General features: G+C 48.5%; 1 long non-coding RNA gene across 1 annotated transcript in view; it reads left to right on the forward strand.

Moving 5' to 3' along the window:
• Positions 1 to 3,039: 3,039 nt before the first annotated feature.
• The window catches only part of LOC123384598, a 28,043-nt gene continuing 4,446 nt past the window's right edge, over positions 3,040 to 26,636 (forward strand). The window contains exons 1-2 of the long non-coding RNA XR_006595937.1: positions 3,040 to 3,421; positions 25,571 to 25,702. This is a non-coding gene — a long non-coding RNA (uncharacterized LOC123384598). The remainder of the gene's footprint in view (positions 3,422 to 25,570; positions 25,703 to 26,636) is intronic.

Here is a 26,636-nt window from a genome sequence, read left to right on the forward strand (position 1 = left end):
ATTTTTAAAAAGTGCTGACAAACACATGGTATAACGTTTCAAGACCCTAGTGAAAAGCCAACAGTCGCTACATGAGCTAAGTGTGTTATTATAACAGCTTCTAGATGAATTCATGTTTTGGTGTTTTCCATACTTCTCAAAAATGTGACAATAAATTATGGGAAAGGGATTCCAGTGAAAATGGCATTTGGTCAGAGACAGATTTGTTGAATTTCACATCTGATGTCAGAGGGCTTAAAAACAAACGCCATTACATTCTTTACAAAAAGGAAAGAAGATGAGAAATACAATTGTGTTTTTTTGAGAAGCAAAGCAACTGGTAAGATTTAAAAACACAGTTTGTATCTTTTAAAATCACAAGCAGATGAAAGGACACATCCAAAAGGAAATGATAAAAGATGTAGCAAAAGACAAATGATGAAAGAAACCCAAAAGGGAAGCCCACAAAGAAATTCTGACCTGAGAATACGCATAAACAGAGTGAACTCAGAGCACAGCAGTGTCCTCCCAGGTTTGTGTGTCTGTCAGCATATAATCTCACGTGCAACAACACAATGAAGGAGGTCTTGTTTTTCATAAAGGGTGAAGCTGGGGCTGAGAAATTCAGTAACTTGCTCAAAATGATGTTCCAAAATCCATGTAAACATTCGAAACTGCAGTTAGTTATCAACTGATTTTTGTTGCTAGCATCAACTCAAAGCAGACAGGAGAATTTTTTTTTCTTTTTTTTTTTTTTTTTTTGCCTGCTACAAAATTTAAATCGCTGGTAAATTGTTTTAGTGTCCATCAAGGTGAGTACCAAACCAATATTAAAATTGGTTTTTACAATGGAACATTACTGCAATTCTAGAGTTCCTTGTTGGTAATTTTCCTTCTTGATTGAAAACAGACACAAAAGATGGTGAAAAGCAGATTAATATTACGAGCGAACTGCATTTGGAAAATGGAAAGCCACAGCTGCCAATATGTAAATTTGTATCTTATGTTAAGAAAAAGTATCCAACATCTATAAATAAGGCAAAAGGAAGATTGCATGTCCTTTCAATAGCACACTGAGCACAGCCTAGCAGACCCACCCAGGGACCATTTAATTCTCTGGGATTACATGTAATTTACAGATCTCTGTCCAGAGGAGAAGTAAATGATTTCTGTCTGGTAGAAATGATAACCCTAAAGATCATGGTTTTATCGCCCTGGCGGACATTAACCAGTTTTGATTCCAACCTCGTAACTTTATTCCCCAATTCTTTCTTCATTGACTGTAAATACTCAGTTCCTCAAATGCTCTTTTACTGTCTTGGTGTTTCTCTCATTCATGAGTTAAAAAGACATTTGTCACGTGTTCATTCTGTTTTCTTAGAAGAGTCATGCATAGTTATAAAAAAAAAATTTTTTTTTAACGTTTATTTATTTTTGAGAGAGACAGAGCGCGAAGAATAGAAGAAGACACAGAATTGGAAAGCAGGCTCCAGGCTCTTGAGCTGTCAGCACAGAGCCCGACACCGGGCTTGAACTCACAAATTGTGAGATCATGACCTGAGCCCAAGTTGGTCACTCAACCGACTGAGCCACCCGGGCACCCCAAGTTGTGCGTAGATTTAAACAATTTATATTTTTGCACTTCTATTGAAAAAACAAAACCAACTTTAATAGAGTTTGCCATTATATAGTCTCTTAAGTTATTTCTCGCAGGACTACGAGAAAGGGGGGACTGGAAATTTCTACTGCCTGCTTATTTGAAATTTCAATAATTCTTGTTTGGATTATGTTGAGGTTTAATTGAGCTCCGAATGATGTGGAGTATAGGGAAGGCCCTAACCTTAACTCACATACATGTAAGTACTCCCTTTAAAAGTAGGCAAAAGCTGCAGAGAATGTGTTGTAAAAAAAAGGAAAGCGCCTCCCCCCCCCCCATCCCAACCCCCAGGCCCTTTCCTGCTCTCACCCTGCAGAAGGAGCCACTGTTACATTGTATCTATCCTTCCAGACCTTTCTGGTTGTACAAATAAACACACAGACACACGTATGCATATGCATGTACAGAATTACGGCTTACGTATCATTATAAGGTAATTTAAATTATTGATTGTCTTGGACATTCTTCTTTGTAAGAACAGAGATCTGCCTCATTCTGCTTGGACCCATGATTTTAAAAAATCACATTAAGAATGCTTGCCAATTTTTTGTTATAAAATTAATAATGCATATGGTAATAAAAATTAAAAGCGCACCGGAGGGATAAATGGAGAGTAAGACCCTCTCCTCCGCATTCCCCTCCAGAGGTGACCGCCTTAACCAGAACAACGGGAAACAGTGTTGAACAGCTCACTTTCCTGTTCCTGCCGCTCACATCTTTAAAACATTTGTTTTAGTTCTTTTCACCACCTTTATGGATCTTTGCCCTCGAGGCGGTTTTGGCCAGTTTGTACCAAGAATACCTCTGAGTATATATCCTTTTGACACCACATCTGCCTGAACCTATTTCCACTTCTTCAGAGCGCTCTTTTTAAGGTTACAGTTGCCACAGCGCAACCTAAGCTTGTGAGAGTCTGAGCTCCTGGGCCTCCCCACTCCGCTCCCCGCTGCTGCTGGAGCCAGACCCCAGACCCAGACTACTCCGCCCCTTTTCCCCCCTCCAGACCCCTGCCCCAGACCTCCACCGACCCCAGAACGCCCCCACCCCCCCACCCCCTCACCCCACCCCCTCACCCCACTCCCTCACCCCAGACTTCCCTGCTCCAGACCCCTGCCCCAGACCGCCCCCACCCCCCCACCCCCTCACCCCAGACTCCCCTGCTCCAGACCCCTGCCCCAGACCTCCACCGACCCCAGAACGCCCCCACCCCCCACCCCCTCACCCCCTCACCCCACCCCCTCGCCCCAGACTTCCCTGCTCCGGACCCCTGCCCTAGACCCCTCCTGCCCCAGGACGCCCCAGACCCAGACCCCGCCCCACAACGCCCTTGCCCTAAAACCCCTGCCGGAACCGTCCCCCGCTCCAGACTCCCCCGCCCCAGACCCCGCCCCACACCCCAGATCCCTCACCCCAGAACCCCCGCTCCAGCAGCTGCACAGACCCTGAGCCACGTGATTCTCGCCTCCTCCTCTGCTACCACCCCAGGCCCCCTTACTGCCCCCTCTTTCTGTGCAGGTCTCCCAACTGGTCTGCCTTGGCTCTCACCCCATAGTGGCTTGTCTGTAGAAAAGCAGGTTTCTCCCAAAGGCACTTTGTGCTTGCGGCTCCCTCCCGCCCCTCATCCTGAGGCCCTCCCCTCCTAAAGGCCTTTGATCACTTCACCTCACGGTGGCCCGCATCTGCCCTACAAGTCCAACTGACCCCCTCATCTCACTTTCTCTGCCGGCACCGGGGCCGGCGCCGTGTGTGGATTCCTTGTGCCTCCCAGTCTTCTCCCACTGGAAGGTAAGTCTGCTCCAGGGTAGGGGTGTTTGTCTGCCCTGCCCACTGCTCCATCACCAGCACCTACAACAGAGCCTGGCACACGGAAGGGTCTCCAATGTGTTGAATGGATGAATGCATTACTTATCAAATCTGCTAATTCACTTGCTGTTTAGCTCTGGCAGATTCGTTGGTGGCTACTAGGTGTGGCGTGAACAAGTGTTTGATCCCTTGTTTCCCGATCTTGGAAAGAGCCTGATGTATAGTTGTTTTTATTTTATTTAAAACAACTCACTGTTCTAGTTTAGAGGAAGAAGTCCTCTAGAAGGCAAGGTTAATTCAGCAGGGACTTTATGTTTTAATATGGCTTTATAACAGGTGCCTGTTATGGGTTGAATTGTGTCCCCCAAAAAGATATGCAGAAGTCTTAACCATCAGTACCTTAGAATGTGAAGCTATTTGGGAAGTGGGCTGTTGCACATGTAACTAGTTAAGGTGAGGTCATATTGGAGCTGGGTGGGCCCTTAATCCAATATGATTGATGTCCACAGAAGAAGGAATTTGGACACAGACACAGGGGAGAAGGCCGTGTGAATATGGGAGCAGAGACCACAAGCCAAGGACCGCCTGGGGCCACCATAAGCTGGGGGAGGGCAAGAAAAGATCCTCGCCTAGGGTGTCCAGAGGGAGCATGGCCCTGGTGAACCTTGATTTCAGACGTTGAATCTCCAGAACTGGGAGAGAATACATTTCCGTTGTTTTCAGCCCCCCAGTTTGTGGTGCTTTGTTACCAAAACCCTGGGAAACTAAGCCAGCACCTAATGACTGTTAGTTCAGTTTCCAAATGATCTGTGTTTTACACATATGCCTTTGTGTTCTACTCTGTAGAAGGAGCAGCAAACATTTTGTTGGAATGAACCTGTAAAGTAAAGATTTCCAAGGGAGGGGAGGGAAGAAAGGGACCTTCCTTCCCTTTCTTCAGGCCGAATCAGGACAGGGGCTCGTGACTAAGCACCCTCCAAAACATTCTGGGTTTTCCTGGCTGTCTGCTGAGAAGTCCATAACCACCCCGTGTGCCTTCAAGACACTCAACTCTTGGAGGACAGAGTCTCCTCTGGATTGAGGCTGAACAGAAAAGTGGGAGTCATTTCAGGCTGCCAAGCAACAGGCCATTACAACAAGCCAGGTGAGACGCCATCCAAGTTGGCTGAGCCGGCAGGATTGGGAGCTGTCAGTGGGGCTCGCAGAACGATAATCATTTCCATTATGAAGACCAGCTGCCAGTAGACTTCTTGGAATTGGAGCAGCCTCTTGAATGGGGAGGAGAGGCGGAGGGAGAATGGAGTGAGGCGTCTGCATGCGGAGCCCAAGCCTGTATCTGTCGCGGATGCCAGCATGTGGCAATGGCCCGTGTCTACTTCTCTCCCCTTGTTATTCCCACTCCCACCTGTCTGTCTCTGCTCACAGTGTTCTCTCTCAGTGTTGCTTCCCTCATTTATTCAAATCCTGCCCATTCTTTAAGCTTCGAGAACTACCATTAGCCCTTCCCTGCCAAGATCAGCCCAGACTCCTCTCCTTATTCTCCAATGTTTCATTATGGTCTAGACGGAGCATCGTTGCCACTGAATGCGGCCCACACAGCCGTGGTGTTGGCATCAACTGGGTCTGTATCTCAGGGTTCCCAGAGTGTGCTCACCAGACCAGCAGCGCCAAGGAACCTGTCAGAGAGCAAATATCTGGACCCCACCCCAGGCCCACTGAACCCGACTCCCTTGGTCAGGGGGTAGGCAGCCTTCTGCGTTTCACTGGCACCCCCGGAAGAGGCTGCTGCCCACTCAAGGTGAGAGCCACTTGCCTATATCCTTCAGCTCAGCATTTAATTTTGCTCTTTCATGTTCTGGGTGTTTCTCTCCCCCTTCAAGCGGAGGACCCTGAGGACGGGAACTGTATTTGTGTGTGTGTCTCTGGCACTTGGCCCAGGTGTGAGCATGGACGCCTGATGTCCAGAGATGACTGATCAGTGTCGCCTCCCCCATCTGTTCTATTCAAGCATGTGGAGAAGGGGAGAGGAGGAGAGTACAGAGGAGGGAGACTTCCCTTTGTTCTGCTGAGTCTCTCACGGATTTCAGGTTTTTGGAGAGGGTGGGGTGTTGTTTCCTGTCTCCAACTGGAGACCAAATCGGTACCACAGAATTTTGCACAATGGGTAATATTGAGTTATCACGTCGGGACCTGCCTTGATCCAAAATTTTGTCTCCAATAGTTTATGTGGGATTTCCTCTCTGGAAAAAAGGTCATTGCTATTGACCAAATAAAGCAATGCTGGCTAACTGTTCCTTTTACTGGATCAATAAGTCCTTCCTCTGGGCAAGTACCAGTGGCTAGTTCTGTTGGCTTCCAGCATCAGCGAGAAGGATTTTCAGACATGACTAATGTATAGCCTCCTCAGGCTCCCTACTCACGGGCTCTCATAAAACACTGCTGTGTTCCATCATCATCAATTAAGGCCACAGCCAGCAGTCCCGGGCTTGTGGGGGGGGGGGGGCCTTGCCTCGAGTGCTCTTCCTCCTCCGTCTGCTAGCTTTCACATTTCTAGACATCATTCCTTTTGAGTTGCTTAATGGGCATATAATTTTAATCGGAGTCATATGACACTTGAGGTGGAAGGAACTTGAGAAATCATCTACTCCTTTATTTTTATTTACGTATCATTTGCTTATTTAAAAGACTTTATCTTGTAGAGTTTTAGCTTTGCAACAAAATTAAGAGGAAACTACAGAGATGATGCATAAACCTTCTACCCCGACACATGCACAGCATCCCTCGTGATTGACATCACTCACCAGGATGGTGCCTTTTTAAATTTTAAATTTAAATTTTTTTTTTTTAACCAAGCATGAACCTAGCTCATGCTCTGCTCTGCTAAAAAAATGTTAAAAATTTTTTAACGTTTATTTATTTTTGAAGGAAAGAGAGACAGAGCGTGAGTGGGGGAGGGGCAGAGAGAGAGACACACACAGAGTCCGAAGCAGGTTCCAGGCTCCGAGCTGTCAGCACAGAGCCCGACGCGGGGCTCGAACTCACGAACCGCGAGATCATGACCTGAGCCCAAGTGGGTGGCTTAACCGACTGAGCCACCCAGGCGCCCACGTTAAAATTTTTTTTAAAAGAATAACAGTGACTTGCAGTTAGTGAAGTTATACTTGCTTTCATTGATCCCGACGCCAACTGTAGACTGCTTCAAGATGCAATTCTTTTCCCCGGGGCCATCCCCAGAGTGGGAGCCCATAGGCCCAGCCCTGTGATGAGTTGTGCAAGAGTTCAGAAACGCGATGCAAAGAAGCATTATGTACACAGGGACCCAGCTCACACCCCTGAGTAGAAAGGATGCCCCAAGGCCCAGGTAAGTTGTGGGGCCCTAGCTGGGGACTGCGGGAAAGGAAGCTGCTATAAAGAACTTCGGGAGGGTAGAAGAGAAAGGCTAATAGAGACTTAATGGTGTTTCCACCCATGTAAATGTGGGTTATAATTTTACCTGTGAACATGGGAAGGAGAATGGAAATTCACATAGAACTGGAGGTGGAAGAGGAGGAATGCTACTGGGATTAGGGTCAAGGACTAGTTAGAGAAACTTCTAGTAAACAAATGCCTGTCATCTTCCATTGGTTCTCACTTAAGCCTCATGATGTCCCTTCCAAACTGACGGTATTTCTATTTTACCAAAAAGGGAAGAGTCCTGACTCAACTTAGGTTTCAATTAGCCTTTAATTAGGCAGGGGTCAACGTTTTAGAAAGTCCCAGGTTCTTCCTCTCCTTGCACCTGAGCTGCCTCTGGGGCGACCAGCTTGTGCTGCTTTGCCCAGGACTTTCTTGATTTTGAGACGGGAAGTCCAGCATCCTTGGAACCCCCTCAATCTGAGCAAAACTACTCCTCCTCTTTTTGCTCCTCCTCGTCCCAGGGTACAGGCAGTCTTGACAGGAACCACTCTGGCTGCCACAAGGCCTGAGTCAGGCCTGCTTTGCTCAGCTGACTGTGCTGGCCCCAGGGCAGGTGGCTGCCTCCTGATTCTTTGGTGACATGGGATGGAGTCCACAGCCCCAGGCTGCCTGCTGATGGCCAGCTCCCATCACACTGCCTTCATCCATCTATCTATCTATCTATCTATCTATCTATCTATTTATAATACAATTTATTGTCAAGTTAGCTAACATACAGAGTATACAGTGTACTCTTGGTTTCAGTAGATTCCCACGATTCATTACTTCTGTTCAACACCCAGTGCTCATCCCAACAAGTGCCCTCCTCAATGCCGATCACCCATTTTCTCCTCTCCCTGGCACCCCCATCAACGCTCAATTTGTTCTCTGAATTTTTTTTTAATGTTTATTTATTATTGAGAGACAGAGCGCGAACAGGGGAGGGGCAAAGAGAGAGGGAGACACAGAATTGGAAGCAGGCTCCAGGCTCTGAGCTGTCAGCACAGTGCCTGATGCGGGGCTCGAACTCACAAACCGCAGGATCATGACCTGAGCTGAAGTCAGACGCTCAACCGACTGAGCCACCCAGGCGCCCTGTTCTCTGAATTTAAGAGTCTCTTATGGTTTGATTCCCTCTCAGTTTGTAACTTTTTTTATTCCTTCCCTCCCTCCACGGTCTTCCGTTAAGTTTCTCAAATTCCACATATGAATGGGAACATATGATATCTTTCACTGACTGACTTATTTCACTTAGCATAATACCCTCCAGTTCCATCCATGTTGATGCAAATGGCAAGATTTCATCCTTTCTCATTGCCGAGTAGTATTCCGTTGTATATATAAACCACATGTTCTTTACCCATTCATCAGTAGATGGACATTTGGGCTCTTTCCATAATTTGGCAATTGTTGACAGTGCTGCCTTAAACATTGGGGTACATGTGCCCTTATGAGTCAGCACTCCTGTAGCCTTTGGATAAATTCCTAGCAGTGCTATTGCTGGGTTGTAGGGTAATTCTATTTTGAATTTTTTGAGGAAACTCCACACTGTTTTCCAGAGCGGCTGCACCAGTTTGCATTCACACCAGTAGTGCAAGAGGGTCCCCGTTTCTCTACATCCTCACCAACATCTGTTGTTTCCTAAGTTCCTAATTTTAGACACTCTGATCAGCGTAAGGTGGTATTTCAGTGTGGTTTTGATTTGTATTTCCCTGAGATGAGCAATGTTGAGCATCTTTTCATGTGTTGGCCATCTGGATGTCTTCTTTGGAAAAGTGACTATTTGTGTCTTCTGGCCATTTCTTCACTGGATTATTTGTTTTTCAGGTGTTGATTTTGGTAGGTTCTTTATAGATTTTGGATACTAATCCTTTATCCGATATGTCATTTGCAAATATCTTCTCCCATTCCACTGGTTGCCTTTTAGTTTTGTTGATTGTTTCCGTTGCAGTGCAGAAGCTTTTTATCTTGATGAGGTCCCAGTAGTTCATTTATGCTTTTATTTCTCTTGCCTTCAGAGACGTGTCAAGTAATAAGTTGCTGTGGCTGAGGTCAAAGAGGTTGTTGCCTGTTTTCTCCTCTAGGATTTTGATGGTTTCCTGTCACACATTTAGGTCTTTCATCCATTTTGAGTTTGTTTCTGTGCATGGTGTAAGAAAGTGGTCCAGTTTCATTCTTCTGCATATTGCTGTCCAGTTCTCCCAGCACCATTTGCTAAAGAGACTGTCTTTTTTTCCATTGGATACTCTTTCCTGCTATAGAAAACGTATGAAAGAAATTGAAGAAGACACAAAGAGTTGGAAAAACATTCCATGCTCATGGATTGGAAAAACAAATATTGTTAAAATGTCGATACTACCCAAAGCAATCTACACTTGCAATGCAATCCCAATCAAAATAGCACCAGCATTCTTCTCAGAGCTAGAACAAACAATCCTAAAATTTGTATGGAACCACAAAAGACCCTGAATAGCCAAAGTAATGTTGAAAAAGAAAACCAAAGCTGGAAGCATCAGAATCCTGGACTTCAGCCTGTACTGCAAAGCTGTAATCATCAAGACAGTATGGTATTGGCACAAAAACAGACACATAGACCAATAGAATTGAATAGAGAGCCTAGAATTGGACCCACAAATGTATGGCCAACTAATCTTTGCCATCACCCTGCATTTTAATGCAGAACACTGGTCTCCAAGAGTAGAGTGTTGTCTGGTTGTGCTTTAGCCCAGACTAAGAGGTTGACAAACAAGAAGACAAGTAACTCAGCCATTGGGGAAGACAACCCCTGCTGTTTCCACCTTGGGACAAATTTAGGTGCAAGGATCAAAACTTATTCAGATTCAGCTTAAGTCAAAAGGGACTTTATTTTAAGGATACAAGTTTCATGGGGTCCAAGAACAAGCTGCCTGAGTGGGCCTGGGGAAGGGGAGGTGTGGGAGTGGCCTGCCTGCCTTCCAGTTCTCTCAGCCCAGCATCCCTGGTGTCCCGAAGGGCCCAGTAAATAGCACTGGGGTTCGAATCAGACAGACAGGCACATTCAGAGGGGATGCTGGGCTTCTTTGGAAGAGGGACTAGGTTGGAGGATTTAGTTTAGAGAGAGTGGAATGCTTTTCCGACAACGGAGCCTTAGAACTAGGATGCCTCACCTGCCCACACTGCACTGCCAGGCTGTGGTGGGGAGGTTGCTATGGTCCCAGGTGAGACTCACAGTGAGGAGGGGACGAGAGAAGCACAGGCTGAACGTGGGCTTCTCCCGAGACAGTGAGGGAAGGGAAGACATGGCTGGGCTCTAGACGCCACTGCTCAGGGAGGTGGCTGAGGGGTGGGGGCACTGCAAGAGATTAGGGGGGAGAGGGATGTGAGGAGGGCACTGCTAGGCGGGCCCCACCCACCTGGGAGGAGGGCTCAGGAGCCAGGGAGTAAGCCTCTTCTGTCCCTCCCAGCAGTCTGGCTGCAACAGCCTTGGGTCACGGCCACCGTCCACACACCAGGAGCAGGGTGTGCTTCACCTGGCCCTCCTCAGGCTTAGAGCCCCCTCCCCCCCCCCCCACCCCCCCACCCTCGAGAAGGCTCTGGATTACTACTTCTTTGCTGAAGCCTTTCTCGTGGTCCTCAGAGCTCTTCTCCCTTCTCTGAGTTCTTATACCCGTCGGTTTATCCCCGCTACTTAGGGCCTTTTGCTTTTCAAAGCACTTCAAGTGTTAGTGACCACATGCAAATCCTGTCTTCTTAGGGCCCCTGTAAGAATCTCCTTTATATAAACTAATATTTGTACTTAAACTGTCTTCTTCCTCTTCTTCAATGCTTTTGGTGTTTCTAAAACTTTGATCATGACCTGGGGGCCTGAGGTCCTCACCGGGGAGAAGCCAGCCTCTTAAAGCCCTTATGGCCCAGCAGGGGTTGCAGCCCCAATAGGGACTTCTGAGGCCAGGGCTCTTAATCGTCAAGGCTAAGAGCTGCTCCCCAGCCATCCTACCTTGGCCCTTATAGCTAACCAACACATGATGCTCAGCTGGGTTAACAAGATGGACCACCCATTTTTACAGTGAGAAACATTGCCCTCCTGAGAAAGTTACGTGGGCCAGGAAGCAGAGTGGGGGCCGGGTTGAGGGCTCAGTCCATTACAGCATCATCTGGAAGTGGGACAAGCTCTGGAATGGGCCCCAGAGAGACGTTCTTACCACTCTCTTCTGAGACTGCTCCAGGACCTGGCCAGCAAGGGCCCCAGAAACAATAGGCCCACATTTCAGGCACCAGATCACATGTTCAGGAAGCGAGAGCCATGCCAAAGGTAATCTCCAGAGCTAGACTGTGTGCCGTGAACTCCCAGAGTTGAGTTAAATATTGACCCTAGGGGTTGAGGATGGTCGTGTGGGCACCCCTGGCAAACACTCATGTGGAACAGTGGGATAGTTGGACTTATAAGTAGTCTCTATAGGACATGACTGTCCCTCACAGGTGGGCAGAGTCGTGAGAAAGTGGGGTCAGGCTGACCAAGCTGCTGAAAACTGTCATCGGAAGCTGTTTCCTGGGCAGTTCTCTCCCCTGCTGATGGCCTCTAGGCCATGAGCCCCACTTGGAGGGCTTCTGCTGTGGAGCACGGAGAGCTCTCCTTTGTTAAGGAAGGAGGCAAGATCCCTATGGTGTAGCGGGGCCACTGTGTGCTTGGATAGATATGTTTATCATACTTAAAATCAGTTGTCATCCATGGAATGACTTACAGGCCATCTTGGATAGGTTCAGCACAGTGGCCACCACTGTGATGCGGAAGCAGATAGCCAGCCAGGACCACGGCCAGGATTTTTGGGTGCTGCTCCGTGAAGAGGCAAAAGACAGGGTCTCAGGGTTGGCAGGGGTCTCAGGTGACATGCTTTCTAAAGTCTCCCCCTCAGATCTTGACCATCTGGCTAGCAGGCACATTGCCCCCACAGTCACTGAACCCAGGATGGATAGTCAAGTACATTTTCCTGGCCTGAGTTCCAGGTGGATGTGGGGTGGGGCTGTCACTGAGGCAGGAAGACTGAGATTTTGGACTCATGTGGACTTTCTTGCAGGACTTCCTTCTCCTAGATGGATAACCAGACTTGTTAAACGTCTCATAAAATGCCTGAAAATTAGCATAGCCAGACACTAGACAAGCTTGATGGGTGCGAGCCAAGTGGTTTTGGCCAAAGAGTCTTTAGAACTCACCCGGATCAGCATGCAAGCCCCCTTCAAGCAGGAGTTCCTTGGGCTGATAGAACGAAATGGGCCTGCGCAGATGCAGCGTTGATGCAGAGTGCTATTCAGAGAGCTCTGAAGAAAGGTTAGTTCAGAGTTCAGTCAGGGCTCAAGGCAGCTCTCAAAAGGTTGGGCTCATCTGGGAGGATGGAAGGGAGAGGGGGAGATGTTTGTGGGAGGACTGTGGACAGAACTTCTCAGTGTCACCACTGTACAACATGAGAGGGCTTCGCTCTCACCTCTTCTTCTCCCCTGAGGAGAGCACTGGCCCGGAAAATGCCCCATAGGGTTCAGGTATAGGCAGACTGGGGCCAGGCAGTGTAGACATATGCGAGAACAAGAGTGAAGAACAGTGGAGACTCCCTAACAGAAAGTCAATGTATTGAATGCTTTACCAACACTTCTAAAGTCTTCAGTAACCTTAATGAGGTTCAAGTTACTATTTTGCAGAAGGAGGTGGTAAGGTTCAAAGTGGAGAAATGACTGTTCCAGGTCACACAGGTAGTAGCTGGGTAAGCAGATCTCCTAGAAGTCCAACTTATGGCAGACTGCCTCCCACCATGCTTAATCCTAGTTACTAGTTACCTACCATCTGTTGGACCTGACCTCTGGACATTGATGCCAAATCACAAGCAGTATGTGTGAGCCAGATCTCTTACAGAAAACCTAGACAGTACATGGGACCTGGGGCTCCACAGGGACTTTCCTCAGTGTTACCAAACTGTCCATATAACTGGGAGTCTAGATTCTTGGTTGGCCCTTTGTGGTTTTCCCAGAATTCCCCTTTCTGGGTCCAGATGCCACATGCTTTACCACCAGCCTCCTGACCAAGGAGGGGTGTAGGACTCTCACTCTGGGAAAGAGGGTAAAAGTCTACCTCCAACAGGTTACTCTCTGCAGCTGCCAGGAAGAATTTGGAGACAAGGTGTGGGGCACTCTGGAGAAATCTTGCATCCATCAGCATTTGCCTTCAGTCCATCCTGGCCCCTTCTTTTCACTCAAGGAAGCCTCCACAGGGCTGGAGGGAACTTCTTCAGGGGAAGATCTTGATTGAGAAATTGCTCAGAAGGAATGGATAGGTCTTTTGGTAGGCTCAGGTAGCACTGAGATTCACTGGAAGATTGGGGGTCTTGCTCTGACACATGACATGTCCTTACGGGATCTTGGGCTATCATATCCATTAGGATTGGCTTTCTGGTTCTGCTCCGCTCAGCTTTTAGGTGAGTGTGTTGCCCATTTACAATGATGCTCCACTTGGGGCTCCTGTCAAATTCTGGTGACACTGACAGCACTTGTCCAGGAGTAATTCTGCCATGGCATCCACAAAGTTCATTAGTTCCACCTCAAAGAATACCAACTCCAATGGCTGACTCATGGTGTCATTTCCCCACTGTAGAACCTGGTGAAGGACTCATCCTAGGAAGGGAAGCATTTGGTATATTCATGGAGAACTTTCTTTTTCTGCCATCTTGCCTCCAGAATACCCTTACCTTTGGCTACTCTTGTGTGGATCTCCAGTGTCTGTTGGCCCCTCCTGGGCCCTGCTGAATGAGTGTCAAACCAAGGGCAACTGGGTGGAAATGCTCAAGGGAAGTTCTACCTCAGTCCTCCAGCCATCCATTGACCGCTGATCTGGGACTGCAACCCCACTGAGCCATCTCCTGGTGGCAGAACAGTTTTCATCCTTGGCCTGTCCTCATGCCTGCCCACTTGGGTTAGTGTTTCTTTAACTGAGTAGTAGCAGAATAGCATTAATCTAGGATGAGAGTGAAACCAAGAGCAAGTTCTTTGGTTTCTGGAATTGCAGAACAAAAGAGGACTCAAGGTAACTCGCTTCATGGTCAGGGGGACCTGAGGACCATACAGGGTTAGAGATGTCACCAAGGTCTCAGCTTATAAATGACAAAGATGACAGAGTTGGGGTTTGAGCCCAGTACAGACAGCTTACTGCAGAGATTTATTCTACTGGTCTTTTCCATTGGGTGATTGGCTATATTCTTGATGGATCATGATCTAGTCATGTGATAATTTGTTTTTAGCAACATCACTTAATCTTCTAAAGGAGAGGGTCACTCAATATTTTCCCAATTTACATTATACCACCAACATGAATAAGTATCTGATGAGGAAATAAGATAAAATAATAGCTCAAAAATAAAAAGAAAATCAACCATGGAATCTAAAGCATTCTGACATTTTGAGTTCCTTCCACAAACTCTTCTTCAGTGTTCCCTTCCATAATCAGGTGGATTCGCTTTAGATGGAGGTGGGGATAACAGTGGGGCTAAGCTTAGGGATACAACTGACCTTCATGCAGAGAGTGGCCATCTTACCTGTAGTCTGGTATTGTGGGCCATCCCTTTACATTAAGAGCTTTCTTCTCATAGATGACTTCATTTTCATATAAAACATAGTCACCTTCACAGTAAATAATACAAGGTGTTAGGGTATACTGAGAACATGGGACTGAGAAGGAATACCATCTAAGCGTTCCAAGAACTGGAAAGAGCAGGTGACCCTTGCCTTACCTCCACAGAGATACTGTAACAGTGATATGAACTGGAAGAAGGCTTGGTTTCTGCTAGACTCTCTTGGTTTGCAGGTGTGGTCCTTCAGTGTGCCCTTGTTCATGTCAGTGGAAGAGTCAGAGGCCATCATAGTGGAGATGGCCACATTCCCGTTGGGGAAACACACTAGTTCCCATGGCCATTTCTGCTCCCCAACCATGCTCTGACCAAGGCCTTTCCCACTTTATCCGGGACTGTGTGGACAAGATCTGGACTGAACCTCTTTGCTGCTGTCATATAGGATTGGCTCCCTACCTGAAGTCTTATCACAACTGACCTCAGGCATACTGATTTAGGTTGTATCCTTAGGCCCTTGAGTTTGGTGAACAAACAAGGTACTTGACTCATTTCCACACACATTTTAAGAGTGGAATGCCAAGGCTAAATGTTATCAGAGGCAGAGAGCATGGCCCTACCTTCAAAGAAATCCATATGAAAGGGAAAATAATGGTAAACAATTAAGGACAAATAATCAACCAAGGTAGAATATGGCTGTGACTCTGTGATTACAAGAGTTTAAAGGGAAAAGAGTTGGGAGTGAGGGAAGGAAGAGGAAGAATTTGTGGAAGAGACAGAATATGAGAATTCACCTAGGAAGAGAGGGGGGTACTTTTCACAAAGAAGGTATGGGAGTGATGTAAAGTGAGTTTGAGATGTGATGGTCTAGTTCATCTTCATCAGTGGGGCAGAGAGACCAGTGAGTCTGCAAACAGATTCCACCAAGGCAGATGCTCAAAACATTCTTCATCCAGCATGAAAGCTGATGCTGTGGCTTATGAAGGTGAGCAAGCAATGGTTCTGAAGACAGTGTTGGAAGATGGAACAGGCAGTGTGAAGATCATGGATCTAACAGGACACAATGATGTTGGAGGCCAAGGAGTCCTCTTGAAACACCAAGCAGGAGGCCACATGAGTGGAAAGCCAGAGGCCTATCTACTTAAGAATGAGGTCTGAAGAGGGATAGACATACTCCATAGAGAAGGCTTCTAGGGTCTCTAGTGTATCTGCTTTCTTCAGAGCCACCTCAAATTGGGCCTGCATCCTCTGGAGGAAAAGATCCTGGGACCCTCCCCACGGCTGGGTCCAGCTTCTTCATCAGAGGGAGACCCAGAAGTCCTCACCACAAGGGCAGATTATGCCCATTGGGCCCAGGGTTTCCAGGAGTTGTCTGCTTGTCTGAGGGGTCTAGGATCTAGAAGCCACTTCTAGTTCTCGGGGTTAGAATGCCACACCATGCACTCAAACACAGGCCATTCCTCATGATCCTGACCCTGGCTTATCTTAGAGACACAGGACGCTCTCTCCATGAGAGCACCCAGACAGAGATGGCTCAAGCCTGCACCTTGCTGCTTGGACACATGCTTCAGATTCTGGCGACTGCCTTGTGGCCTGCCAACACATCCCTTTATGATTGATGGCCCCAGACCCTGCCGGCACACCTTCTCCTTGCCCTCTTTGGCCCACCAGCTCAACCGCTCTCAGGACTCACCCATAGCACCCCTGGGGAAAAGAGTTGTACTGTCAACAGCAGACATGGGGAGTTATTCCTCAGGAGGCCTGAGGTCCCAGCCCAGGACTCAGGTCCAGGTAGAGCTCCCCATAGCAGAACAAGCCAGTCACTGGGACGGTCACACACTGGTTCTCAAGATTGCAGTGCTAGTAGCCCAGGTAGCTCTGTGGAATGTGCAGAATGGGGACAGCAGACTCAGGTTAGGGTCATTCTTGTTTATTATCTAGTCCTGGCCCTCTGAGGCTAAGGTGTTAGGTGTTCATTTGTCATCATGCTCTTTGGTCTTCCTTCTCCCACTAACGCTAGTGAGAGGGCCCTCAAGTGATAGGGTTTGGTCTTAACAAAGAGGATTTATCTTGTGGGAAATCTGTAGGAGAGCTGGAGGTGGGGACATGGCAATCTGTGAGAAATCCATGCTCAGCCCTGGGTTCTGAAATGCCAGTGGGGAATCAGGGGGCGGGGGCTCTGGTGCCAGCTGCACCCCACACCAGCTATGTGATGAAGCCCCTCTTAGTCCAGTGCCACCACAGCTTCTGCTTGTCTTGCAGAACCGTGGGGGCAGAGGAAGGAGAATCAATTTCAAGGGTGCATCTTGGTGCTCAACATGCATTTGCTTTCTCCTAAAGCCCCTCAGGGGGAACTGGTGGTAGAGAATTGGGGTTGGGAGAAGTGAGGTTCCTGAGTTCTATGCACTCAGAGCTCTCAAAAGCCAACTACAAAGTCTTTTCCAGAACTACCCCCTCCCTTGCTCCGCGAGGGTCAGAGGAAGCTCACCCAGGTTACTCCAGACTCATTCCTGGAGTAGGGCATTTCAGGAAGGCTTGAGTGTCCTTGGAGCTGTAGCCCAGTTTGGCTGCACTGCTCACCAGTACCATCTTCCTCCCAGCAGGGGCTCACACCCCATCTGCCATAGCTTGTAACAGCTTCCAGAGCCTGGCAGACAGAAGTGGTGTTGACCGTGTCATTGGATTTAAGAGCTAAAAGCTGAATGCAAGGCAGGAAATGGGCACTGGTTACTCACGTCAAGTGAGTATGAGCCCATATGTATTCTTCCTAAAGAGGTGGTGATGCCCACTTCTCCCACTTCTTTCAAACTCAAGGCAACTACTAGATGTTTTACTAAGTCAATGAGGCAGAGCACTATACAGCCTAAAACTTGTGACTGTAATCCCCCCTAGGGAATACTGGGCACAGGGCCACACTTGGAGTCCTATATCCTATATGAGCTGCACAGCTACACTCTGCAGCTCTTGCTACCCTTGCTTGAGCAGAGCTCAGAGGAGAGGTCTGGTGAAAGCGGCCTGCATGTGGAACTTTCTGGCCCAAATGGCAGTTTCCTAATTGGAGGGAAGACTGGTAAAGGTGAGGACCTCCCAGGTGGGCAAGGTGAAATAGGTGTGGCTCCCTTCTCCAGGATTTCAGAAGACCACAGGAGAAGTGATGTGGTTTACATCTGGGTTTTGAACGTGCCCTCTGGAGTGGGGCCATCTATATCTTGTATTGGAAAGAGGTAAGTAGATTAAACCAAGCTGGACGAGGATTGCCCAGCCGGTCATTGGTCCTCCCTCTGAGAGTGCAGCCGGCCAGTGCTCTGACATCCACTGCTCTGGGTCCTGAGCTTCAGAGGCCATGGACACATAGCTCTTCATAGACACTTGACACCAGTAGAGTTCTTTATGTGGTAGATACACACAAGTATGTTCTTCTTCCATCTCTGCCCAAACAGCATCCACCCTTCAAGGCTCAGAGAGCCTATCCGTGTACCTCATGAGCCTCCCTTGCCCACAGTCATGTGCATTTGGCCTCTCCTTTGGGTCACCTCCTCTGCAGGGCCTCTGCAGTTCACTCACATTCCCTGGAGTTTGCCCAGAAAATGCCTACAATGATCCTGTTACATCTTCCAGAGCAGGAAATCTGCCCATTGTGACAGTTCATTCATGTGAATGGCCTTTTCTGTTGGGACGTAGATTCTCCCAAGACATCCTAAGGGAGGAGGGCCTGGTTGGGGCACCATCTTTGACACTACTTTTGTGCCCAAGGGAACAGTAGGAAGCCACCTGATGGGTAGAGATTGCATACGGCGCTAGTAGGCCTGTGACCCTTCACCTTAAATACTCTCTTTTCTTCTAACACAACCAACGGTTGCTTCCAGGAAAAGATCTAGTTCATGGCTGATCAGGCCTAAATACTTAGGGACTCTGTTCCATGGAAATATCCTATTCATTCCATGGAATGAATGAAGTAATTTCAGTCCCTGGAGACACGGAATTCTGGCTGGCACTCGAGCTACTGTACCCCACTCTGCTCTGCTCACCTCCATGTAGTTCTCTTCTCAGAATTTCCCTTGGGGTCCATGTAAAATGGTCGCGTCACCAGGTACTACAAACCCACACTTTTATGTTCAGTGAGTGAGAATCATTTATCAACGTTCAAGAAGAGCAAGAAAGCACTTAAGTCCCAGGGTCAGGGAAGACTTGGTGAGAGTTGAGTAGAGAGGTCTGACCAAGTCCTACATGTGTTCGTGGGACTGGGGTCCTAGTGTCTTGTTAGTAGATAGACAGGCGGAAGTGTGCAGGGAAGGAACATACGATAGAACAGAGCAGGTAGAGAAGCACAGAACAGGCTCAGGATTTAAAGATCTAATTTCTGGGGGCACCCGGGTGGCTCACTCGTTAAGCGTCTGACTTCAGCTCAGGTCATGATCTCATGGCTTGTGAGTTTGGGCCCTGTGTTGGGCTCTGTGTTGGTGGTGCAGAGCCTGCTTTGGATTCTTGCTCTCTCCCTCCCTCTCTCCTCTCTCTCTGTTCCTCCCCCACTTGTGCTTTCTCTCGCTCTCAAATAAATGAGCTGACAAGAAATAAAGATCTAATTTCTGGCTGCCTGGCTGGCTCAGTCAGTAGAGCCGGTGACTCTTGATCTCGGGATCGTGAGTTTGAGCCCCACATTGGGCATAGAGATTACTTTAAAAAAAAGATCTAGTTTCTAATCTCACCTGCTCTGTTTAAGAACTGCCAGCAGCTCCCTGTGTCCTCAAATCCCCAGACCCCACATCCAGGCCATGCTGGGGCTCCGGTCGGGCTTCCCACCCCCCTTACGTTGCAGCCAGGCCAACGGCTTCGCCATCCCACCTCGATCACTGTCACCTAGAAGATCAGCACCCCTAAGCCTCACCTGAGTGCCATCTTCCTGTGGGCTGCCTCACCTGAACTCCTGTAGTGGTCTTGGGGCTGTGTAAGTCACAGCCACTAGAGGTGGGACCCAACTTTTCTTGGTGCATCCTACAGAGCTGCTGGGCTCATTAAGTCGGCCCCGTCAGGGCGAAGATGGAGCCATGCATGCTCTCTGCTCTTAAAACACAAGAGGACTCTGCAGCTGGGAAAACAGCCTGTGTGGAGCTGAGGCAGAACGTGCCCAGGAGGGAATGCCGGATTCCCCAGACGTCCTCAGCAACAAGGGCAGGGCCTGGGTGTTCTTCCATGTTGTTATGTGGGACTCGCCTTGGCTATTGTTTGAGTTTGGGACTTGGGCTCCTGTTTCTTGGGGCAGTTGAACGAGAGCCCCTCGGAAGTCCCCTCAGCTGGTCGATCATGTGAGAGCCCAGCACAGAGGCCAGGAACACAGGGTTTCCCCGGGGTGTGTTCACACAGCACACAGCCACAGCGGGAGGACAGCTGGGCCTCTGGGGGGAGAGCAGCCCCCCAGAGGGGTCTGAAATGGGAGAAGTAGGGTCACCTTCCAGCATGGGGGGGGGGGAATGTGGCAGCCCTCAACGCCCCTGGTACCAGGATCACTTAGGGCAACACTCCAGGCTGGGGATCCTGGGGAGCAGATTCCCTGCAGGTGGCCCAGCCTCTCTCCTGAATGGGGGGTGGGCAGATGGATGGAAGGACAGGTGCTGCCCAGCTGAAGGTGGGTTGTGGTGGGGGCCCTTTATTCGCCATCCCACCTCCCCCTTGCCATGCCAGTCTGGCCCAGTTGGTTGGGGGCAGAGAACTCTGCTGAAGCGGGGGACAGGGGCTGCCTTGGGTACAGCTGGCTCTAAGAACCCACAAGAGCTCTTCCCTTCTCATCCACAAGCTCTAGGTGGAAGGTTTTGCTTTTCAGAAAGCTTGGGGTAGATGCATACAGAAGATCCTGGCCACTCAGCTGCTCTCCAGGAAGCCTGGGAAGATCCTGTGAGAGAGCGTCCCCTCATGGCTACCCGTGTGGAAACTTCGCAAGGGCACTTCCATCCCATCGTTGATGGACCTGGGGGCAGTGAGAGGCTGGCTTGGGTGCCCCCCCGCCGGAGCCCTGGTGAGAATAGGAGCAGCAATAGTGAGCCTGGGGCAGAGGAGCAGGGGGGTGGTGGGGCGGACACTTGCCCTGAGAGCAATGGTGACTTGGGCAGGGCCATCCAGGCCATCCAGGTGGGAGGGTGGGCCACCTGCAGGGGGTCGGCTCCAGGTGCGCTGGTGGGCTGCAGACCATTTTTACTTACAAGGACCTAAGACCTAGGGACTTCCTTCCATTCATCCTCATCAGGACCGTGTTGTGTCAAGGGCCACAGACTTCATGGAAGTTCGGGGAAGAAATAGCTACAGTGAATCATGTAGCGGTTCTGGGGGCCCTTCGAGGCTCTGCCCCAGATGAGGTTCGTGCTTCTGGGGCAGTTGGTGTGTCCTAACAGTTCTTGAATCTACCTTTTAAAAAGAAAAAAATAATCTCTCTCTCTCTCTCTTGCCATCCATACATCTATTGTAAAACATGACATAAGTGTAAAAATGCATGCAATAAATGCACAGTTTAAGACAATTGTAAAGCAAACACATCACGCTCTGGATTACCCACGATAAAACACTGCTTAGTTTCCAGAAGCCTCCCCTTCCTCCTCCACAGTGATCCTGATTTATTTACTCCATCTTATCTGTTTTCCTGGTTTTGTTATTGCTTTCATGGCTACAGGGTGTTTGTGCAAAACTGTGCCTCTTCTTGAGTTTGCAGTGTTTAGATGTTATATATAAATAAGGTGGAGAGAAACATTTGCTCGTAAGGATGCTTTCCTTAAGATGAATTCACATCAGTGGCATTTTTAGCCAATTATTTATTTTCAAGGTTCTTGGAATACGTTGCCACAATTCCCCACTCCCCCAAAGAGTTTTGCGAATTTACACATCCATGAGCAATTCCATTTAATAAGTGCCTACAGTGATCCAGTCCCTGGGAAGAAAGGGGAGTCTGTGTATTAATTGCCAGGTTCATCGCACCCTTGCCAGCACTGGGTTTAAGTTTTCTTAGACCATCAGATCGAAGGTTCATCTTAGTTTGCAGTTTTTCTGACACTGGGAAGCAGAACATCCCTGTGTGTTTACTAATTAGAGCGTCTTCCAATTGTATGTAAAAATCGTCCATTTAGCTCTTGGGATGTTGATATTCTTACCCACCTGGATGCATTCTTTATGTAGTAGAAATAGCTGCCCTTTGGCATTCTGTGCCAGAGACTTTTAGAGCTGAGGTCTGGAGTTCATTTGGTCCAGGCAGCTCCCCAAAAGATATGTCTATGACCTAACCCGCGGAACCCGTGAATGTGACCTTAGTTGGAAGGAGAATCTTTACAGTTGTAAGTAAGGTAAGGATTTTGAGATGGGATATTATCCTGGATTATTTGAGTGGACCCCAAATCCAACGACAAGTTGGATTTTTTTTTTTTAACATTTATTTATTTTTGAGACAGAGAGAGGCAAAGCATGAACGGGGGAGGGTCAGAGAGAGGGAGACACAGAATCTGAAACAGGCTCCAGGCTCTGAGCGGTCAGCACAGAGCCCGACGTGGGGCTCGAACTCATGGACCGCGAGATCATGACCTGAGCCGAAGTCGGCCGCTTAACGGACTGAGCCACCCAGGCGCCCCAAGTTGGATTTTTTAAAATCCAGAGACAGAGAAGAGAAGGCCACATGCAGTCAGGGGCAGAGAATGGAGTGATACGGCCACAGCTAAGGTGTGCCAGGAGCCAGCAGAAGCTGGAGGAGGCCAGGAGGATTATCCCCAAGAGCCTCCAGGGGGAATGCAGCCCTCCCAACACCTTGATTTCAGATTTCTGACCTCCAGAACTGTGACAGAATAAGTTTCTGTTGTCTTAGGCCACCAAGTTTGTGGTACTTCGTTACAGCAGCCCGAGGAAATTAACACCTCCTTCATTTTACAGATGAGAATAGTATGGGTGGCAGGACTTGCTGAGGGTCAGGTCCAGGGAGAGACTGGCTGGGACATTTGCCCTTGGGTGCCCTGTGGCATATGACCTGGCCTTCCTAGGGAAAGCTCACACTGTAGGAAATGGAGTTGGTGGTGTTATCTCACACGTTAGGTCAGAACATACAAGAAGCTAGGCTCCAGTCCCACTCAGAATCATCTGTGGTCTGTACAAGTGTTACTCTTCCAGATGGGCCTCTGTTCCCTCACAGCTGTCTGAATACCACAGTGGCAGCTGGATGGGTCCCTTGAGTCTGTGAGATGAGCAGACAGGCTTTACCTTAATTCTTTACAAGTACGGACTTTTTGGGATAGCGGCTTCTTGCTCAGAATTTGCACTATGTTTTCTCTGACTACTTTTCTTTATGCTTGATTCTTGATTGCTGCTCGTACTTGTGGGTCATAAAACGGGGCTTGGGACAGACTATAGCCAGCCCTATATGTAAGAAGCCCAAACACACTGAGTTCTTGGACAGGGCAAGAACAAAAGACATGGGTTTTTAAGTTCTTTGTCTCTGAGTGTGATCTTATTTAAGAAGTACTCAGGGGCGCCTGGGTGGCGTAGTCGGTTAAGCGTCTGACTTCAGCCAGGTCACCATCTCGCGGTCCATGAGTTCGAGCCCCACGTCAGGCTCTGGGCTGATGGCTCAGAGCCTGGAGCCTGTTTCGATTCTGTGTCTCCCTCTCTCTCTGCCCCTCCCCCGTTCATGCTCTGTCTCTCTCTGTCCCAAAAATAAATAAACGTTGAAAAAAAAAAAAAAAAGAAGTACTCAAAGGATCTAGAGCTAAAGTGGATAAATTGGTAGACACTAGAACATGTGACTTTTAACACTTGAAACGTCTTCTGCTGCTGAAGAATTAAATTTTAAATTTTGTTTGAATTAAGTAAAAAAAAATAATCGGTTTAATTCCTGGAAAAATTTAAAGGATTTTTGGAGCAACAAATGCAGTCTGTGAATCTAATAAATCTACTAATCTAGTAATAAAGTATGTGAATCTAATCAGGTATGAAAATGAATTGGAGATGTAAAAATGTAAAACATAAAATGTAAAAAATAAAATTATAAAGTAAGTAAAAAAATAAAGTATGTGAATCTACTTTTCCAGATGCAAAGTTTATGAAATCTAAATACAGATCCAGTATTTTCGATGGGAATTTAGTGTCCACATTGAGATACACTGTGTTATATTTATATATACACCAGATATTGAAGAGTTAGTACCAATGAGAGAACATAAAATAATCTCATTAATAATTTTTGTACTGACTATGTGTCAAAATTATAGCATATTTGGATATGTTGGGTCAAATTAAATAATATTAAATTTAGCTGCACCTGCTTCTGTTACTTCTGAAGCTCTTGAGGGTAAGTTGCTCATAGTGACTCAGAGAGCATGTGAGCTGCCAATGTTCTTGGAAGTGGTTTACTATAACTCCATCATCTCCCCCTCTTCAGGGATAAGGTGCATCAGGTGAGGCGGGGGGGGGGGGGGGGGGGGTTGTTATACACATCCGGGTGCAGAGCCTGGGCTAGAACCCAGGTCGTTACTGAGTTCCCGCCACCACCTGATGCTGGGCCTGCTGGAGACACCAGGAGTCCGGCTGTGGGTTTTCCCCCAGGGGAAGAACCCTGTGAAAGATCAGCCCCACTGTCCACACTCAGCGTGACAGGTCTGAACCTCAGCGCTCAGCTGCCCCACTTTTATACATGGTTTGTTTCTTTTAAATAGCTGTGCAGGCCATTAGCTGGTTCTGTGAAAGTAGAGGAGTGCTTGTTGTCTCTCCTAGGATCTGGAGTCCCAACTTGGAGCCCAGAGGATGTGGGACTCAAATCTGACGCTGCCACTTATATTTATGCATGGCCCGAGGCTGTTTTCCTGCCCAGCACCGCCCCACCCCCGCTCCCGGGGCCTGAGAATGTCATTTCCCATACGGCCACTAGGTGTCGCCATCGCCCCACAAGTGGGCCTTCCTTTCCGCAGTCTAAGGCTCCTTGAGGGCGTACTGGGTGCTGACCTGAGATAGGGGCCGGGAAGGTGGGTCCCTCCTCTGGCTGTGAGCTCAAGGCGGTGGGCCTGACTTTGATCTCCTGTGATCACACTTTGATAGCGATGTTGCTCCCTGAAAACACAAGCTGTTTGTAGGCAACATCAGGAGTTTATTGGTCTCGTTCAATAGAATGCTTGCTCTCTGTGGAGGTCTCAACCACGTGGTGTCAGAGGCTTGCCCATGGGTGGTGTACCCTGCAGTGTCTCAGCTCCCTGTCCCTGGAGCTTGGGAGCGTTGGTGACTTGGCTCATGTCATTATTTGAGCAGGGATGGAAGGTCCTGCAGGATCTACTCAGGGGAGGTCCTGCTGAGACACTGCCCAGGTGCCTGCAGAATGCAGGCCTGTCCTCGTGGACCCTCTGTGCATGCAGGGGTCAGGTGGAAAGGGACCATCACCCACTTTCCCTGGGCCACAGATGAGTAAATGACAGACTGAAGGATGTCTTGCTCAAGGTCACTTAGCTAGTCAGGGTTGAGCTGTCTTCTGTCCCAGCTCTATCCCAGAAAAGCTGCCTGTTATGGGTTGAATCTGTCCCCTGCACCAATTCATGTGTCCATGCCCTAACTCCCAGTACCTCAGAAGTGACCTTACTTGAAAATACGGCTACTGCGGATGTACTCAGTTAAGACGAGGTCATACTGGACTGGTCTGGGTCCCAATCCAATATGAAAGTGTCCTTGTAAAAGGGGGACATTTGCACATAGACAAGCACACAGAGAGAACACCATGTCAAGGTGAAGGCAGAGGTCGGGGTGATACTTCACCAGTGCCATGTTGCCAACGGTCCCTAAAGTTGCCAACACACCAGCAGAAGCTAGGGGAGGTGCCTGGAACAGATTGTACCCCATAGTCCCCAGAAAGAAGTGGCCTCGCTGACACCTTGATCTCAGACTTCTGGCCTCGAGATCTGTGAGACAATAAACGTTTGCTGTTTCAGCTGCTGGTCTGTGGTACTTTGTTATGGCGGCTCTAGCACACTAAAGCAGTGCCCAAGTCTGAGAGGCCCTTTTGGATCCTCAATTCTTCCCGCAGGGCCTCTGATGTGATCATAGTCTTCTCTCCTTTTTCTCCTTGTTTGGTCTTCTGAACAAGTCCTCTTTCTCTCCCCCATTCTTCCAGCTTCATAATATGCCCCTTGCTCCAAAATGACCCACCCTGTATCAGTCCTCGACGGAATCCGTTCTTTTCAGAAGTTGAATTCTACCAGAAGGTACAGGAAAGCAATCTGATTAAGCTGATTCATACTAACAGGTGAGTGACTAACACCTAAGTGATGTGATTGATTCTAGGGAAAGGTCTCACTTAGTTTTCCCAAGGGCAATTATGTGTTCGAGAGGAGTTTGCTAATTATTGAAGAAGACACTTTGTCGAGTGAAGAATACTTTTGTTATGTGAGTGCCCCTAGTAATCCATTAAACATGTCATATGTTTTCCTTATGATGAGGGCAGAACCCTGGAGCCTGTGTATCTGCTGCTATCCTGGAAGTCCAGAACTGTTCTGGCTTCTTCACAATGGAGGCTCTCTATGCGGATCCAACCCTAAGCCCAACCCAAGAGGCGAGAGCCAGTCTTCCTACCTCTCTCTGCAGTGGAAAGGACCAAGACCCGAGCTCTGATCAGACTTAAATACCTCTTATCCCTATGTCCCACAGCTCTGCTCTGCCCCTGTAAAAGTGGTTTGCTCACAGGGCTAGGGCTGTTTCAGTTGCTCTGACCAGACAGGTTGCTCCTGGGGATGGATGGTGCTGGCAGCCAGGCCCAGTTGGTCTCCTGGGAGTGGAGCTGCCTGGGTATGATGATTCCAGCCGCAGGCCACCCTGCCTGGCTTCAATGCGTGGTGGCCTATGGTCTTTATCTGAGAAGGGCTGGCATGGAGTGGGAGCCAAGGGCTTCTGGGAGGAGGCAGAAGGTGGGGCTGCCTTCTGAACTGGGTGCAGGAACCCCTTTCTCCAGGAGCCTTGAAGAAGGAGCTAGAAGCTCTGGTCCCTAGGCCAAAGGCTGGGAACATGAGCAGAGTCCCTGGTGGGTAGAGAACTGGGTAGGTAGGTGCTGGGGTGGCTGAACGGTCCCCTCCCATGCCGTTCTCCCTCAGGATTGGCAGTCTCTTCCGCAGTCCTGGTGCGCCCTGGGGTAAGCCACACTTACACCATAGTGGAAGAAGTGGTCCTTCTTCCAGTAGAATGCG

The sequence above is a fragment of the Felis catus genome, chromosome A3 (genome assembly GCF_018350175.1).
Source record: "Felis catus isolate Fca126 chromosome A3, F.catus_Fca126_mat1.0, whole genome shotgun sequence".
NCBI classification, from domain to species: Eukaryota; Metazoa; Chordata; class Mammalia; order Carnivora; family Felidae; genus Felis; species Felis catus.